Source organism: Nicotiana tabacum, chromosome 7 (genome assembly GCF_000715075.1).
Source record: "Nicotiana tabacum cultivar K326 chromosome 7, ASM71507v2, whole genome shotgun sequence".
Lineage (NCBI taxonomy): Eukaryota > Viridiplantae > Streptophyta > Magnoliopsida > Solanales > Solanaceae > Nicotiana > Nicotiana tabacum.
Genome location: NC_134086.1, coordinates 170,894,039 through 170,912,890, shown reverse-complemented (window position 1 = coordinate 170,912,890; position 18,852 = coordinate 170,894,039). Strand labels below are relative to the sequence as shown.

Genomic DNA, 18,852 nt, shown 5'->3' with positions numbered 1-18,852 from the left:
TTTTTGACCCTTCCCAAGATTTTTCATAGTTTAGCACATAAATATTTAATTTAGGCATAATATAACTATTTCAACTAATTTTGACTCTTTTACTTTATTTTATTACAAGAAAATGAAAATTACAAAAAAATAGTTTCATTAATGTTTTGTAGTCATTTTTTTTAATCTTGAAAAATACCAAAAAATAGTTTTATTTTAATGGTCAATCTTATTTTAACAGTTATTTTACTTAAGTAGTACTAATTAATAAATGAGATCGTATTTTAATCTCGTTCGCCGGAAAAGAATAAAACTTGGGCTCGAGCAACCTATTTTTAGACCTAATTTTTTGACCTAGTCCATAATTACTAAGCCCATAATTCCTAGGCCCATACCCATAGCCTAATTCCTACCCCTATACAATAGTACTTAACACCTAAATATAGACCTACGCCGAAAACCCCATCTGATCCGCCGTTTCTTCAGCTGAGACAATAAAAATACCCCACCCCTATCCTATCTTCTTCTTCAGCCTTCTGCCATGGTTTCTTCCTAACCAAAAACGACCAACACATACACACAAGAACACAAACCCCAACAGCTATGAAACAGCTCAAAAACAGCTCAGAAAAGCAGCGAAAATCATGCTGCAAAACAGGTCCAAAAGCTGCTAAAATCATCCCCAAAATGCACCCTTAAACACACCAAAATACCATAAAAAACACCTTGAAGCATTCTCCTTTTTCACATAAAACATCAACGAAAATCAACCCATTTGAGTCGAGATTATCGAGGCCATTGTTCGAGTTCGCCGGACGTATATCCTAGTTCTTGTTTTCATTTTCTGCAAAGTTTGTCGATGTCAGATTCCTTTGTGCAAAGTTGTTACTGAAAGCTAAAGAAAGGTCTGTTTTTCACCTAGTGTCCTCATCTTTAATGTTTCTTTTATTCATTTTTCTCTTTTAAATTTCATGCTTTTCGTTGATTTTTTTTATTTCTTTGTTCATTTCCTCATGATTGCTTCGATTTAGTTGTTTCTTTGTCTTAGTTAAAGTTTGATCCATGTTAGTCTGCTGTTCACTTAGATAATTATTAGATATTATGGAGTTTAATCCAAGTATTTGATAAATTGGAACCTACTAATGGTTTGTTTTCTTAGAACAAATAGGTCAGTGTTTGGTTTTTCAAAGTTGAAGTGGGTCATGTGCTTTTCACTGGATATTGGATTTAGGCTGATTTGAGCCACTAAGTGGACCAAGTTGTATTGGGCTTGAATTTGATTAATTGATCAGCCTATCATTTAATTCGTAACTGTAAAATAAGTCTGAAATGCCTTTTAGCCCGTTAATAATTTGTAATGTAAATGATCTTATCAAATATAATAATAGTTAAAACCTTCGTCCACAAATAAAATCCATAGCGCATGGCCCTCACATTAATAACAATTAGTATAGAAAGTATTTTGAATAATCGTAGTTTGCTTTAGGCTCGATTTAGACTAGTATTGTGATTATGTATACGTTCGCGTAACATAATTGCAAATTTATTTCTAAAAGTAACTCGAGGGATGCGTTCGCGCAACTTCAACCAAACGTTTTCTTAAAAAATGAACAAAGCGTTATTGATTGTGGACACATTCACGTGACATGATTTTTGACGCGCCAAAGAAAAAGAGTATACGTCCGCATAACTCAATTTTTAAATTGCGAATAATCAAGCAAGTAAAAAGCGGTAAAAAATAAAAATATACATAGGTTCTAAGATGAGTAGTTAAAGAATTAATTCAAGCCAAATGTAGTCAATAAAGCGACCGTGCTAGAACCACAAGACTCGGGGAATGCTTTACACCTTCTCCCTGGTCAACGGAATTTCTTACCCGGACTTTGTTTTCGCAGACTAATAACAATAGAGTCAAACCTTCCTTTGAATAGGGATTCAAATAAAAGGTGACTTGAAACACCGGCAAAAATCAATTCCAAGTGGCGACTCTGTAAATAAAATAATTCATATTTCAAACTTGTCACTTTAATTGGAAAAACTCTTTAACCCACAATCCATAACATATCTATATCTTTTGGAGGGGTAAAAAAGAGGTGTGACAGCTCTGGCGACTCTGCTGGGGACTAACCAGAATTCGAGCTTGTACATGTTGACTTTTATTTGGCTTTATTAATTTTGTATATATTGTGATTTATTTGTGCCTAATGTGCTACTTGTTCGCTTTTTACTCCTTTGATATTGTTGAATTGTATATATAAACTGACTTCTCACGCACCCCTCTGAGTCTTCTTGAAATTAAAAATTGGGTATTTGCTTGACATAGCCCGCTTTCTTTGAGATAGCCGAGGTGCTTGACACCCGGTTAAGGATTTTAGTCACACATGTTTTAGGCGGGGAGCACCACCAGTTAAGCCGGAAAGCAATGCTATCGGTACACTGACCCTCCTCGGCTCGAGTTGTCCGCTCGAGTAAGTCAGTCTAGATACCTTCCCCACCAGGATTTAAACCTAGAAGAACAAACCTCATGCCGGATGTCCCTAGTAGGTTCGCTTTATCTGCATCACGTGCATTTGACTTAGCGAAACTCGGCACAGGGGCTGGGTCCGTATAAGACAGGTATCCTCTTTGAGACCATAATGTTCACTTATGTGCTACTTGATACATTATTTGGAAGGCTTACTTGCATTGTTGACCGATTTTAAAAATTACTGTAATTAAAAAAAAGAGAAAAAAGGAGTCATTCTTTTAGTTTAGCGCAAATAAACCCTTTTAAAAGAAATATTTTGTAGTAGTCTGGTGTGAGGTGTAAGGATTATTTTTCATAAAAACCAAAACGGAAAAGTACACAGTTTTGACCGAACTATGCGGGTCTGATTCTCACCGGATGTGAGATACATAGGCAAACCTCATCGGTTCCGACCCCAATTTTCAAAAAATCCAAAAAAAAAAAAAATTCCATTAGTTCCTTCTTTAGAAATCTTTCCTTAGAAAAAAAAACTCAAAAAGTAGTTTCATTCTTTCTAAAGTCTTTCATATGAAAAAAAATCAATAAAATAAAAAAATCGAAATCCAAAATACGGGTTTCCTTTATTTTGAAGTATTTTTCTCAAAAACTTCAAAAAAAAAATGAATTGAAAAAAAAAATCTTTTCCTTGTTTAAAAGTCTCTCTTTCAAAAAAAAAAATTGAAAATTGATGTCCAAAAATATTTTTCTTTTCTTTAGAAGTGCTTTTGTGGATAAATAAAAAAACTCAGAAATTCAAAATATTTTCTTAAAAGGTCCCTCTTTTGAAAATTAAGAGGCAACATCCAAAATGCAAAAATATTTTCTTTCTTTTTTAGAAAAAGAGAAAACAAATGAAAATTCAAACAAAAATATTTTCTTTTTACTTTTAAAATTCTCAAAGTTCAAATCAAAAGCAAATGAATTTTTTAAAAGTCTTACTTTCAAAAAAACAATATTTTTTCTTCTTTTAAAGCATTTCTTTCAAAAATTCCAACCAAAAAAAAAGAGTTAGTTTATTTACTCTATTCTCGATCTTCCCGAACTATGCAAGATCTGATTCATGCGGGGTCATGATACGTAGGCAATCCCCATCGGATTCGATTATAGCCACAAAATTAATTGAGTGAAAAATAGACTGAAAAAAGAGGGAAAGAAAAATTGAGTGAAAAAAAAGAGAAAGAAAAATTGAGTGAAAAAAAAGGAAAAAGAGAGTGCCAAAATAAAAGAGCGGCAGAAACAAAATAAAAAAAATCAAGAGGGATTAAAAAGAAACAAAAATAAAAGAAAAGAGATATTGAGTGAAAAAGAGAGTTTGTTAAGGCTGGGATGAAACATGCAACCGTTCAAACACACGGTAGAAGCGTTTAACTGTTAGGTGCATTGCATCCCAACATGCGATTTCCTATGTGTTAAATGTTTCAAAACTAACAAGGTTGTTGGATGTGCAAACTAGTCAGGTTTTGGTGGTTGGTTTTGTTGGTAGTCTAGCTTCCCCTCCTTTACAAAATTCAAAGGCACAGATGGCCTCCGTAAGTAATCTACCAATCATCGGTCCTGAGGATAGCCCAGTATCGGCAATTCTGCAGCTAGAATCAGTAGTTGCTGAAGAGAATAAGATATTGCGTCTTCACATATTGGAAATGTGGGACGTCTGGTCTAATGGTAGGGAACCGCCAAGTGCAATCCCTGGGTTCCCTGAGTTGATCCCCAGGTCAAGTGAGGTTACCAATGCCCCTGTGCCAAACCCGCGCATTCCATGCGGCCATCTTCCAATGCCCTCCAATGATCCTGGCATGCCTTCTGTGGTTCACCCCCAGGCACCGGCTTAAAAGGCACCACCTCCAATGTTCATCTTTTAGGGTCCATAGCTTCAATCAGAAATAGCATATGTGACCCCATACTCTTTCACTCAACCTCCACAATATGATCTCTCGAGGGAGCAAGAAAATGTTGTTAAAAATCCCGAGCAAGAGGAGATGACTCGGAAGATGAAGGCCCTAGAACAAAGCCTGAAAAACATGCAAGGTATGAGTGGTCAGAAGAGTGTCTCATACTCTGACCTCTGTATGTTTCCCCATGTCCACTTGCCAGCTGGCTTCAAGATGCCAAAATTTGAAAAGTACAACGGGCACGGAGATTCGATTGCTCATCTGAAACGATACTGAAACCAGTTGAGGGGTGCTGGTGGAAAAGAGGAGTTGCTAATGGCCTATTTTGGGGAAAACCTCACCGGAATCGCTTCTGAGTGGTATACGGATCAAGAAATTATCATTGGCACGCGTGGGACGATATGGACCGAGATTTTGTTCGCCAGTTCCAGTATAATGTGGACATCGCTCCAGACAGAAACTCTTTGTCCAATTTGAAAAAGAAAATCATGGAAAGCTTCTGCGAATATGTTGTCAAATGGTGTGAGCAAGCTGCCAGAGTAAATCCTCCAATGGATGAAATTGAAATGGTCACAGTCTTTCTACAGGCCCAAGAGGCGGACTACTTCCATAACATGATGTCCACTATAGGAAAGTCGTTTGCTGAGGCTATCAAAATTGGGGAGATGGTAGAAAATGGGCTAAAAACTGGTCGAATCTGGAGTCATGTTGCTTTTAAAGCCACATCACCAAATGTTAAAAATGGTTCAGAGGATTTGATAAATGGAAACGGGAGAGAAGAAGGAGCCATGATGGTTCCGAGCTCGAGGGGGACCCGCAGGTCATCCAACCAATCATATATGCTTCCTGAGGTCCCTCAACATTATTATCCTCTTCAAGATGCTGCGTATGCCATGGCACAGCCTCCATATGTGGTGATGAGCTCGCAATCTTATGCGCAGCCACAACATTATACATAAAACCAAGCTCCACCTCCCAGAAATGCTCATCCTTACCAAGCTCCATATAATCCTCAACCAAATGATCCCCAATACAATCCTCCCCCAAGAGAGCCTTTCAGAAAGAATCAGTTCACCCCTATTGGTGAATCGTATTCAAGCTTGTTCCAAAAGCTAATCAGGCTAGATTTATTGCAGCCAGTGGCCACAAACCGGCCGAACCCCGAGTCCCCCTCGCACCGAGCTGATGCTATATGTGAATACCACTCTGGAGCAGTGGGACACAGTACAGAGGACTGTTGGACCCTCAAAACGGTAGTTGAAGATTTGATTGAAGCCGAAAGAATTGTTTTTCAGGATGAAGAAGCTCTTGATGCGATGAATAATTTATTGCCCCCATAATAACGGGCCAATAGTCAGAATGATTTATGAAGATGAGGAATTTGATCCGGCACTGAAGGCCATTGCAACCATTGCCGAGATAGAAGAAAAGCCAAAAAACGGTCGCCAAACCTGAAAGTTCCCTATCAGACGGGAGTCTCGGTAGCCAGTTTTGCTATCCTTTCTGCGTCCGGATTATCTCAGGGTGTGATATGAATGTTTTACTTTATTGTCTTACTTTCTGATCTAAACCCTTCTATCTTTAAAATTCAAAATCAGAAAAAAATCAAAAAATAAAAAAAATAAAAAAATCAAATGAAATTAATATTTCATTGTCTAGGAATGTCTCTTTTCTTAATCTTGTCATTTTCTTTTTCTTTCTCATTCTCTTTTTAGTTCTGTTAAATGCAGATTTCAATAACATGACATGCTTGCGGACTTCATGCCCAGATCCTGAAAGCTGTCAGACTCCGAAATAATGAATCAAGAATTAGATCGCAATGAAGATAATTTTAAGGAAATAAAACAAAAATTCGGAACATACGAAGGAAAATTGGTCCCAGATTGGAAAGGTCCATACATTGCAATAGGAGTACTGCCAAAAGAGTGCGTTGTACTTGGGACACATCGAAGGAAATGTCTCTGAAACAACTGTGAATGCGAATGCAGTCAAATGGTACTATGTTGGATTCTTTATATAGAATTAATATTCTCCGGTTGGGATAAAGAAGATTTTCTTTCTCACCATCTAATTATTCAACCATTTGCAAACCCTTTGAGTCGGTTACTCCTCTTTGATTACCCTTTTTTGAACCTGAAAGTGTTTTGAAAAAAAAAAATGAAAAATGAAATGAAAAATGAAAAGAGAGGGAAAAGAAAGATACAAAAAAAGGGAAGAAAAGAAAAGAAAAATAAAGAAAAAAAAATGAAATGAAAAAAAAATGATGATGAAAAAAAATGAAAAAGAGAGAGGAAAAAGGAAAGGAAAAAGAAAGAGAAAACAAAGCAAAGTAGAAAAACAAAAGAAAATAAAAAACAAAGTTCCCTGAACTACGTTCAACTTGATTCCGAAAGGATACGTAGGCAGCCTCACTGGGGTTCAGTCACACCAAAACAAAAATCCAATTTCTCCCAAAAGTGAAACTGGGACAGATGTTATAGTGGTTCGGCGATGATCCCGCCTGAATAGTTCCAAAGTTGTAACTCAATCCAAATCTTTTTTACCCCAAAACCCTGTTCAAGTCCTTCTGACCAATCAGTGAGAATGTCCAAGGATAGGAGAATGCAATTACTCAGATCTGATACAACAAAATGAGAGAAATAAAATGAGAGAGTCTTATTGGTGAAAACACACACGGGCACCGTGAGGCGACAGTAAGCAGAGAAATTGAAAATGAGAGAGTCTTGTTAGTGAAAACCGCAAAGAGCACTATAAGGCGATGGTGAGAAGAGAAATGAGAGAGGTCAGCTCGTGAAAACCCAAAAAAGGCGTCCCTGATCGAAAAGAAGATCCTCACAGCCATTGGTACCAACAGAGTCCTGGCAAGGTTTCTCGATTTTGAGGCGAAAATTGTAATGAATTTTTGAGAGTTGGACGGTTTACACAGATCAGGCATCTAGTCCAAAAGGCATGTCATGTTTATTGAAGTCCGCATGTACTCCAGATAAGTCCTTGTTTCCTTTCCCCGAAATGGACACTTCTTGTTTTAAACTCATTCTCCATTCCATTGTTTGTTTTCTTTAAACCCTTTTTGGTCTAACACTATTTCGAAACTAAGACAAAGAAAGGATGGCAAGACTGATTTACAGGGTTCTCATTTGGCGCGAGTTAATGTGCAGAAAGGCACCCAGCCTCGTCACGGGTATCAAGTCGACCCTGACTAGCCATGGCGGCCGATGCATCGAAATCAAACCTCTTGGAAAGAGAAAATCAAATGGAGCGCCTATAAAGGCAAATGAAGTTGAAAAGGTTGAGTCCCACGTGGCTAACCGTCTCGGCAAAGAGTTGAAAAAAAACCAAGATACCCCAAATGCTCTAAATTTGAAGTTGGGAGAAAGAAGCCAAAAAAGAAAGGCCTACGAAGGCGACACAAAGTTGGAAAAAGTCAAGTCCCGCACGACTAGCCGTTGCAACAAAGTTTGAGGAGCCAAAAGTTCCCCGATGCTCCGAAGTTAAAAAAAAAAGAGAAGAAAAAAAAAGAAAGAAAAGAAGTTAGAAAGGAAAGGCCTACGAAGGTAAAATAAAGTCGAAAAGGGTGAGTTCCACTGACCAGCCGTTATGGCAAAATCTAAAAAAAACCCAGAGGTTCTCAGGGCCTGAAGTGAAATCGGTCCCTAGGAAATGAGCGGTTGCAATTGAGATCTTCATCAAAGAAACCGGGCCATGATAAAAAACAATCAAAGCCACAAAATCAGCCACCGTTTAAAACTAACAATTATTCTTTGTTTGAATTTTGAAGCAGGTGCAATCCAAAGCAACCGTGCAAGAAGCAAGTGCCACCAAAAAGAAATAAAAGAAATGTGCAGATGCTAGAAACAACTTTGTAGCAACAATCCTTAAAAAGGGAAGTCCCCCCCAAGTTTTTTCCCGCATTTACTCATTCCGTGAAATAAAAAAAAAAAAGGAAAAAAAAAGAAACAAAAGGAAAGATAAGAAGAAAATTCGAAAAAATGATAGTTTAAAATCCCCAATCTTAATCTTTTACGCTTTTCCAACATAGGGTTCCGATCCCTAGTTGAGATTTTTAGACATAGGGCCTTCATTCCCTAGTCGCCTTTTGCCAACATAGGGCTCCAATCCTTAGTTGAGATATTTAGACATAGGGCATCCATTCCCTATTCGCATTTTGCCAACATAGGGCTCCAATCCCTAGTTGAGATCTTAGATATAGGGTCTCCATCCCCTAGTCGCCTTTTGCTAAACAGGGCTCCAATCCCTAGTTGAGATTTTTAGACATAGGACCTCCATTCCCTAGTCGATTTTTAGATATAGGGCCTCCATTCCCTAGTCGCCTTTTGCCAACATAGGGCTACAATCCCTAGTTGAGATTTTTAGACATAGGGTCTCTATCCCCTAGTCGCCTTTTGTCAACATAGGGCTCCAATCCCTAGTTGATATTTTTAGACATAGGTCCTCCATTTCCTAGTCGCCTTTTTCCAACAAAGGGCTCCAATCCCTAGTTGAGATTTTTAGACATAGGACCTCCATTTCCTAGTCGCCTTTTGTCAACATAGGGCTCCAATCCCTAGTTGAGATTTTAGACATAGGGTCTCCATACCCTAGTTGCTTTTTGCCAACATATGGATCCAATCCCTATTTGAAATTTTTAGACATAGGGTCTCCATTCCCTAGTCGCCTTTTGCCAACATAGGGCTCCAATCCCTAGTTGAGATTTTAGACATAGGGTCTCCATCTCCTAGTCGCCTTTTGCCAGCATAGGGCTTCAATCCCTAGTTGGGATTTTTAGGCATAGGGCCTCCATTCCCTAGTCGCCTTTTGCCAACATAGGGCTCCAATCCCTAGTTGAGATTTTTAGACATAGGGTCTCCATTCCCAAGTCGCCTTTTGCCAACATAGGGCTCCAATCCCTAGTTGAGATTTTTAGACATAGGGTCTCCATTCCCAAGTCGCCTTTTGCCAACATAGGGCTCCAATCCCTAGTTGAGATTTTAGACATAGGGTCTCTATCCTCTAGTCGTCTTTTGCCAACATAGGGCTGCAATCCCTAGTTGAGATTTTAGTCATAGGGCCTCCATTCCCTCGTCGCCTTTTGCCAACATAGAGCTCCAATCCCTAGTTGAGATTTTCAGACATAGGGCCTCCATTCACTAGTCGCCTTTTGCCAACATAGGGTCTCCACTCCCTAATTGAGATTTTAGACATAGGGTCTCCACTCCCTAGTCGCCTTTTGCCAACATAGGGTCTCCACTCCCTAGTTGAGATTATTTTAGACATATGGTCTCCATTCCCTAGTCGCCTTTTGCCAACATAGGGTCTCCAATCCCTAGTTGAGATTATTTTAGACATAGGGTCTCCACTCCCTAGTCGCCTTTTGCCAACATAGGGTCTCCACTCCCTAGTTGAGATTTTAAACACAGGGTCTCCACTCCCTGGTTGATTTTTAGTATAGTTATAGGGCTCCACTCCCTAATCTCTTTCTCTTAAAGATACGCAATCTTGATTTTATTACTTTCAATAAAGAAATAGTTTAGATTTTTGTTACAATAACTCACAAAATTTTCCTAGTGAAAACTGGGGCAAAAAATTTCGTTTGTTTGTTTATTTTGGTGCCTAAATAGGTTTTTACCTGAGGCACAGGAATCGAGACGACCAAAAGAAGTAGTCTCAATCGTGAATAAAAGGAAAAAGAAGAAAAGAAAAAAAGTGAATCCAAAGTGCAGAAGCAGAGAAAAGATGTGGATTGCTCAAGACATAATTAAAGTCACAAGCTTTGCATGCCCCATCTTGACCTGAAAAAATTGAAGAAGAACGGACTAGCACCTGCAGCTAACAAGCATCAAGATCCAGATCAGAGTCTGCATGAAGAACCAACCAAGACTCAAGATCAAGCTTCAGAAGACTCATAAATAGAAATTTTGTAACTCGTAGCTGATAGGATTAGTTAGTCTTTTTAATTTTTGATTTTGATGTAATGACATGACCACGAAACGGAACCTCGACGGCACCTCGATCGGCTCTCAACCTCGGTACTCCATCACCTCATTCACTTCTGAATTACACGTGGTCTTATTCCTTTATAGCCAAGGATATGTAGGCAGCTCAGATACCAGGGCTCGGTCACATTCTCCTTTCTTTTGGTCTCCTTAAATAAGGGTCGGGGTCAAAAAACTTGTCTCGTCATTTTTCGTCTGAAAACTCTTTGTGTTTCCAGTCAAAGAGGGGCAGCTGTAGATATGTGATTTTTGACCCTCCCCAAGATTTTTTATATTTTAGCACGTAAATATTTAATTTAGGCCTAATATAACTATTTCAACTAATTTTGACTCTTTTACTTTATTTTATTACAAGAAAATAAAAATTACAAAAAAATAGTTTCATTAATGTTTTGTAGTCATTTTTTTTAATCTTGAAAAATACCAAAAAATAGTTTTGTTTTAACTGTCAGTCTTATTTTAATAGTTATTTTACTTAAGTAGGATTAATTAATAAATGAGATCGTATTTTAATCTCGTTCGCGGGAAAAGAATAAAACTTGGGCTCGAGCAACCAATTTTTAGGCCTAATTTTTTGACCTAGTCCATAATTACTAAGCTCATAATTCTTAGGCCCATACCCATAGCCTAATTCCTACCCCTATACAATAGTACTTAATACCTAAATATAGACCTACGCCGAAAACCCCATCTTATCCGCCGTTTCTTCAGCTGAGACAACAAAAATACCCAACCTCCTATCCTATCTTCTTCTTCAGCCTTCTGCCATGGTTTCTTCCAAACAAAAAACGACCAACACACACACACAAGAACACAAACCCCAGCAGCTATGAAACAGCTCAAAAGCAGCTCAGAAAAGCAGCGAAAATCATGCTGCAAAACAGGTCCAAAAGCTGCTAAAATCAGCCCCAAAATGCACCCTTAAACCTACCAAAATACCATTAAAAACACCTTGAAGCATTCTCCTTTTTCACATAAAACATCAGCGAAAATAACCCATTTGAGTCGAGATTATCGAGGCCATTGTTCGAGTTCGCCGGACGTATATCCTAGTTCTTGTTTTTGTTTTCTGCAAAGTTTGTCGATGTCAGATTCCTTTGTACAAAGTTATTATTGAAAGCTAAAGAAAGGTCTGTTTTCACCTATTGTCCTCATCTTTAATGTTTCTTTTATTCATTTTTCTCTTTTAAATTTCATGCTTTTCGTTGATTTTTTTTATTTCTTTGTTCATTTCCTCATGATTGCTTTGATTTAGTTGTTTCTTTGTCTTAGTTAAAGTTTGATCCATGTTAGTCTGCTGTTCACTTAGATAATTATTAGATATTATGGAGTTTAATCTAAGTATTTGATAAATTGGAACCTACCACTGGTTTGTTTTCTTAGAACAAATAGGTCAGTGTTTGGTTTTTCAAAGTTGAAGTGGGTCATGTGCTTTTCACTGGATATTGGATTTAGGCTGATTTGAGCCACTAAGTGGACCAAGTTGTATTGGGCTTGAATTTGATTAATTGATCAGCCTATCATTTAATTCGTAATTGTTAAATAAGTTTGAGATGCCTTTTAGCCCGTTAATAATTTGTAATGTAGATGATCTATCAAATATAATAATAGTTAAAATCTTCATCCACAAATAAAATTCATAACCCATGGCCCTCACATTAATAACAATTAGTGTAGAAAGTATTTTGAATAATCGTAGTTTGCTTTAGGCTCGATTTAGACTAGTATTGTGATTATGTATACGTTCGCGTAACATAATTGCGAATTTATTTCTAAAAGTAACTCGAGGGATGCGTTCGCACAATTTCAACCAAACTTTTTCTTAAAAATAAACAAAACGTTATTGATTGTAGACACGTTCGCGTGACATTATTTTTTATGCGCCAAAGGAAAAGAGTATACGTCCGCGTAACTCAATTCTTAAATTGCGAATAATCAAGCAAGTAAAAAGCGGTAAAAGGTAAAAATGTACATAGGTTCTAAGATGAGCAATTAAAGAATTAATTCAAGCCAAATGTAGTCAATAAAGCGACCGTGCTAGAACTACGGGACTCGGGGAATGCCTTACACCTTCTTCCTGGTCAATAGAATTCCTTACCCGAATTTTATTTTCGCAGACCAATAATAATAGAGTCAAATCTTCCTTTGAATAGGGATTCAAATAAAGGTGACTTGCAACACCGACAAAAATCAATTCCAAGTGGCGACTCTATAAATAAAATAATTCATATTTCAAATTTGTCATTTTAATTGAAAAAACTCTTTAACCCACAATCCATAACATATCTATATCTTTTGGATGGGTAAAAATGGGTATGACAGATGGAATACATCGAGCACTCCAAGCTTGGATAGAAGGAACTGATGTTGAGTAGTTCCCAGAGCTTTAGTTAACAAATCTGCTAGTTGGTGTTTGGCATTGACATGCTCAGGCACTATCAACCCTTCTTTGATCATGCCTCTTACAAAGTGGCAGTCAATTTCAATGTGTTTCGTCATCTCATGATAGATGGTGTTGGAAGCAGTCTGTATAGCTGCTTTACTATCACAGAACAACTTCACAAGTGTGGTGACAGGCACATTTAGTTCTCTCAGCAACCTTGTTATCCATATTACCTCTGAGACTGCAACTGCCATGCTCCTATACTCTGCCTCTGCTGAGCTTCGACTCACAGTGTGTTGCTTCTTTGATTTCCATGATATGATAAAGTCCCCTAGTTTTATTATGTAGCCAGTCACAGACATCTAGTGTTTGAGCAGGCTGACCAATCATTATCACAAAATGCAGTCAGCTCTGTGCAAGGATTGTTTTTCAGCAAAATCCCTTGACCTGGTGACCCTTTCAAATACCTAACCAGCCTAAGTGCTGCTTCCCAGTGTGAAGTTTTAGGCTGTTGAATGAATTGGCTTAGGACCTGTATAGCAAAGCTAATATCAGGTCTAGTGATGGTTAGGTAGAGTAATTTCCCAATGAGCTCCTGATAAGGAGTAACATCTGGAAGTATTGGATCTGTGATACCTCCTTATGTTCATCATAATCTACAGTAGTAAACTTAGCATTTACTTCCAAATGTATGTTCACAGGCTTAGCTCCACTCAAGCCAACATCAGAGATCAACTCAAGAGTGTGTTTTCTTTAATTGAGCAATATAACATTATGTGATCTGAAAACTTCAATTCCTAGGAAATACCTTAATTCACCTAGGTCTTTGACTTTAAAATTATTGTGCGATGTACTCTTTGCTTGGTCAATTATTCTTCTGTTATTCCCAGTAATGAGTAGATCATCTACACACACTAAGACAATGACTAGTTCCTCACTTTCCTTCTTTGTGAACAAAGAATGATCATATGGACTTTAAATGTATTTGGCTGATTGTAGTTCATCTGTGAGTTTGATATTCCACTACCTAGAGGCTTGTTTTAAGCCATATAGTGACTTCAACAGCTTACATACTTTATACTCCCCCTACGTTTGAAACCCCTGAGGTAAATCTATATAAACTTCCTCTAATAGGTCACATTGTATGAAAGCATTATTTACATCCATCTAATACATAAGCCAATTCCTTGAGGCTGCAACATTGATCATTGTTCTGACAGTCACCATTTTAGCAATTGGTGAGAAAGTGTCATGATAATCTAGGACTTCCTGTTGAGTGTAGCCTTTTGCCACAAGTCTGGCCTTGTATTTGTCTACTTCTCCATTTGGTTTGTATTTGAATTTGTACACCTATTTTGATCCAATTGCCTGCTTTCCTTTAGATAGGTCTACCAATTCCCAGGTCTGATTTTGTTCTAAGGCAAGTGACTTCCTGTTGCATAGCTTCAATCCACTTTTGATCTTGAGATGCTTCCTTAAAATTCTTGGGCTCTGTGGGTGCTGAGAACAAACTTATGTATTCTTGATAACCAATGGACAAGTGATCATACTCCACATAGTTAGTGATGAAGTATAAGCAAATATGGGCATTGCTTCTAGAAGTTACATAATCTTTAATCCATATTGGTGGCTTGATAATTCTCTTGCCTCTGCTACTTTCTGCAACTGCTTCAGTAGTAGCAGGTTCTTCTGTAGTTTGAGGCTCTTCTGCTATTGATTCAATCTCTTGTAATGAAGTATCAGGTGCCTCTATTGAATTATCAGCATCTGCAGGATCTTCAGCATGTTAAGAAGTTGATGTGCTATCTGTTGCATTTATCTCATGATTGTAAATGATAGGAGGTTTAGCTTCTGTTTTCTCTATTGGTTCTTCTGCTGCTGTTGCACTATTATTGTTATGTTGCATCACAGGAGGGTGGTCTGGTGGTGATGGTGCATCATTTACTTGCATGAATATGACTTCCTCCTCATGTTCAACTGGCATGGCTCTGAAAGGAAGGATACTTTCTCTGAAACTTACATCCCTGCTAACAAAAAAGGTTTGGAATCCAGATCAAATAGCCTATATCCCTTTTGAACCTTAGAATACCCCATCAGCACTGTCCTTCTTACATTTGGGGCTAGTTTGTCACCCCTGGGCAAGCTGCTTGCACATCATATACAACCAAACGCCCTTAGGTGATCTAGCCTAGGTTCTTTACCATAAAGCAATTCATAGGGTGTTTTTCCATCTAGTACAACAGTAGGTATTTTATTCATCAAATAGACTGCAATTTTCACACACTCTCCCCAAAACTTAACTGGAACTGAACTATGTATTTTAAGAGCCCTTGTTACCTCTAAGATATGTCTATGCTTTCTCTCAACTATTCTATTTTGTTGAGGTGTATAGATACAACTACTTTGATGAACTATGCCAAAGGAAGATAACATCTCATTACATTGTGAACTAAAAAAAATTGTGCCATTTTCTGATCTCAGTACTTTTACAGAAACATCAAACTAATTTTTGACCATCACTAAGAAGTATTTAAGTACAATTGAAACTTCACATTTGGATTGAATCAAACAGATCCAAGTATATTTGCTGTAATCATCTACTATAGTAACAAAATATTATTTTTTGTAAAATGTAGCCTTTCTATAAGGTCCCCAAATATCAACATGAATCAATTGAAAAATACTATTAGATTTACTCTTACTAACAGGAAAGCTTAACCTGATGCCATTGGGCATACTGAACAGTTCTCATGTATTGTATTATTGACTTTATTCTTTAAGCTAGGAATATGTTGCATAGAAACTATTGATGGATGCCCCAATCTAAGATACCATAGTTCTGATTCATTCACTTCTCCAGTTATTGTTGCTCCTACTGTGGGTTTGAACTCTCTTTGTAAAGACCATTACTCTCTTTACCAATCTCTATTACCTTGCCATTGTAGAGTCCCTGAAACACACAGAAGTTAGGGAAAAAAGTGACTTTACACAACAATTCCTTGGTTAATTTTGACACTAAAAGCAGATTGAATTTGTAATCTAGGACATGTAGTACATTTGTGATCTTTTGACTTCCTAAAATCATTGTACTTGTTGCACATGCTATGGAAGATCTATTTCCTGTTGGCACATGCACTTTACTGTCTTGTTATTTTTCTAAGCTTCTTAGTTCATCTAACAGTTCCTTGCATGGCGTAATATGACGAGATGCTCCAAAATCAGTTATCCATTTACAAGCATAGGTACTAGATAATAATATAACAGTACCTGCCATCACATTTGAGGTGCTATCATTTGATGGTGGCTTGTTTAGGAGGTCCATCAACTGTGAGTATTCTTTCTTAGTGAAGAAATGTCCTTGCAGCTGAGTTCCAGTAGTTGCATTATTGGCATATGGTTTGAATCCTCCACTAGGATGTGCTCTGCCACCCTACTGGCCTGTAACTCCACCAAATTGTCCAGTTTTCTTCTTACTCTTAAAACCTAGGGGATAGCCTACAATTTTGTAGTAGTTTTCCTTCAGATGACCTTTATATCCACAATGTTCACAAATCAACACTGTGCCTTTAGGTTTTAATCCTTGTGCCCTTCCTGCTAACATAGTGAGTGGATCCCTCTGTGTATCTACCACATCAAGTGTTCTTTGGCTTTCCTCTTGTAACAGAATTGCACATGCTTCATTAATAGTAACTACTGGTCTCCTTGCTAGTATGTTACTCCTCACATTCCCATAGCTTTTATTCAAGTCCATAAGGAACTGCAACACACACTAAGACTTTAGATGTTCAAATGAACGTCTTGACTCTTCACAATCACAACAAGAAATTGGGGACAAAACATTCAATTCATCCCATAGATATTTCATTTTAGTGTAATAGCTAGTCACTGAATCTGTTCCTTGTCTCATCATTGCAATCTCAAACCAAAGGTAATAGATCCTTGTTAGGTTTGAACGATCAAATCTCTCTTGAAAATCATTCCATACCTTCCTAGCATCTGAGGCATAAACGATCCCTGACATCAATTGGTTCGAAACTGTACTTCCAATCCAAGACAGTACTATCGCGTTGCATTTTTCCATTGCTCAACCAATTCACCTATGTACCTACTTTTAGTACAGGAACCATCTACAAATCCAATCTTACCTTTTCCTCTCATAGCTAGATTCATTGCCCTGCTCCACAGGGCATAATTTTTTGGCCCTGTGAGCTTAATTGGGATTAAAATTAGTCCGGGGGTATCTCTTGCTTGAAGAAATAGCGGGTGATTATGGTCGAGCGAGCTTACCTCGTTTCAATCCATGTCTGCCAAAAATTGTTTCAATTTCGCCGGAGCTTCACGCCGGATCAGATCCTCACGATCGCCGCTCTGATACCATGAAGAATTTGTGACAGAGATGAAGCTTTCACTGCTCTATCAATGGAGCAGTGAATTAGGGCACATGCAGAGAAGATCTTTCTAGAATCTGAGATTGGGAAATGAAGAAGAAGGAGTAATATTTTCTTATTGAGCTGAAGAGTACAATGACTGCTTGTATAGATGAAGCAGCTAGACCTCACGTGCACTACATGTGCAACTAACTGCTCTTAACAGTACTTTTAACAACCTCTTAACAGTAATAACAAACCTCTAATATAACTAGACTTTAGCCACAGTTAACTCAACTGAGTTACCAACTATTTCAATAATTTCTATCTATAATTTTTTCCTTTCTTACTTTTGTACCCGTCATTTTAAAGGAAAAGAGGTCAAACCTTCCTTTGTCTAACTTGGAACTTGGAAGTAGTAACTGTGTTTTAAGGGGGTGGGGTTGCTCGGTGAGAACTCTATTTTATGTCCGTATATAATGATTTGAAAACACCGTCTCGTCACACATAATACAGTCAAGATGCATTATACGTATAAAATAAAATACTTTTGCTGAGTGAGGTAAGGCATGAAGCTTCCTTTGGATGGGTATTATAGCAACAACAACATACCCGTTATATTTTTATATGTGAATATAGCGAGGATAGTTTGTATAAATACTTTACTTCTACCTTGTCGAAATAAAAATATTGTTTCCGATAGACCCTCGACTAAAAAATGTGTATTATAGCAAATGGAAAGAATTTCTCCGGTCCGTGTCCTCAATTTCTTTCACAAACTTGTTTCTTCACTCTCACAGTCATAGTATGTGTACACGCGTAAATTGCTTCTAGTTTCCCACCTGCCATATTCATTCCCAACATAAGTTGACGGAGAAGAGACGGGATAATCTTGCAGGTGAAGATCTTCATGAAACAAAATGTTAATTTATATAGGCAAAATGGAGGAATACCACAAGGTGTCATAAACTAGTACGTGTATAACTTGGGACTCCACTATTGATAGCAAATAATTATCGGCTGGGAATAAATTCTTACCCTATATCACTTGAACTCTAATACGTACATACGGACATATCTGATGTAGGATTTGCATGGGTAAGCATCTGGTGTACACATGTGCGCAGAAATTTTTGTAAGCAATGTCGAAATTTATAGAAGAACTGAAATATAATTTTAATTATCATACTTTTACACAAGAAATAGCCTTAGTCTATTAATTTTGTTGAGTATTAATTTAGAAAAGGTCACGAGTTCAATTTTACTTTATCACAATTTTTAACTAAAAAGACTCTGAAATATTTACAAAAGAAAAATGTTCTAGTTGAGGTTTGAACCTTTGACCTCTTAGAGCAAATTTAAGTATATAACAAATACGCCAAGATACAATTTATATTAAGTGATGTCATTTTTTCTATTTATCAGTTTCCATACAGTATTAATATATATATTTAGTAAAAAATTTCGACGGAGCGGCGTCACTTAAGCATGCATTCACCCATGGGTGTATATTTGTGCGGGTATTTAAAGGAATTTGTAAAAAAATATTAATCACACATAGCGGTGGCACACATGCGGATCGGATCGGGATCAGATATGAGTGGGTCGAAATTAGATAATGCAAAACAGATAAAATATCTTATCTGACCCATATTTAATACGGATAGAAAATGGGTTAACTGGGGGATAATATAGATATCCATATTATCTATGGCTTCTTGAATATGATCACTTT

General features: G+C 37.4%; 1 long non-coding RNA gene across 1 annotated transcript; it reads left to right on the top strand.

Moving 5' to 3' along the window:
* Positions 1-442: 442 nt before the first annotated feature.
* On the top strand, positions 443-10,431 carry LOC142161934 (uncharacterized). The gene is made up of 2 exons (XR_012693695.1): positions 443-884; positions 6,105-10,431. It is a non-coding gene; the product is annotated as an uncharacterized LOC142161934 (long non-coding RNA).
* Positions 10,432-18,852: the final 8,421 nt, after the last annotated feature.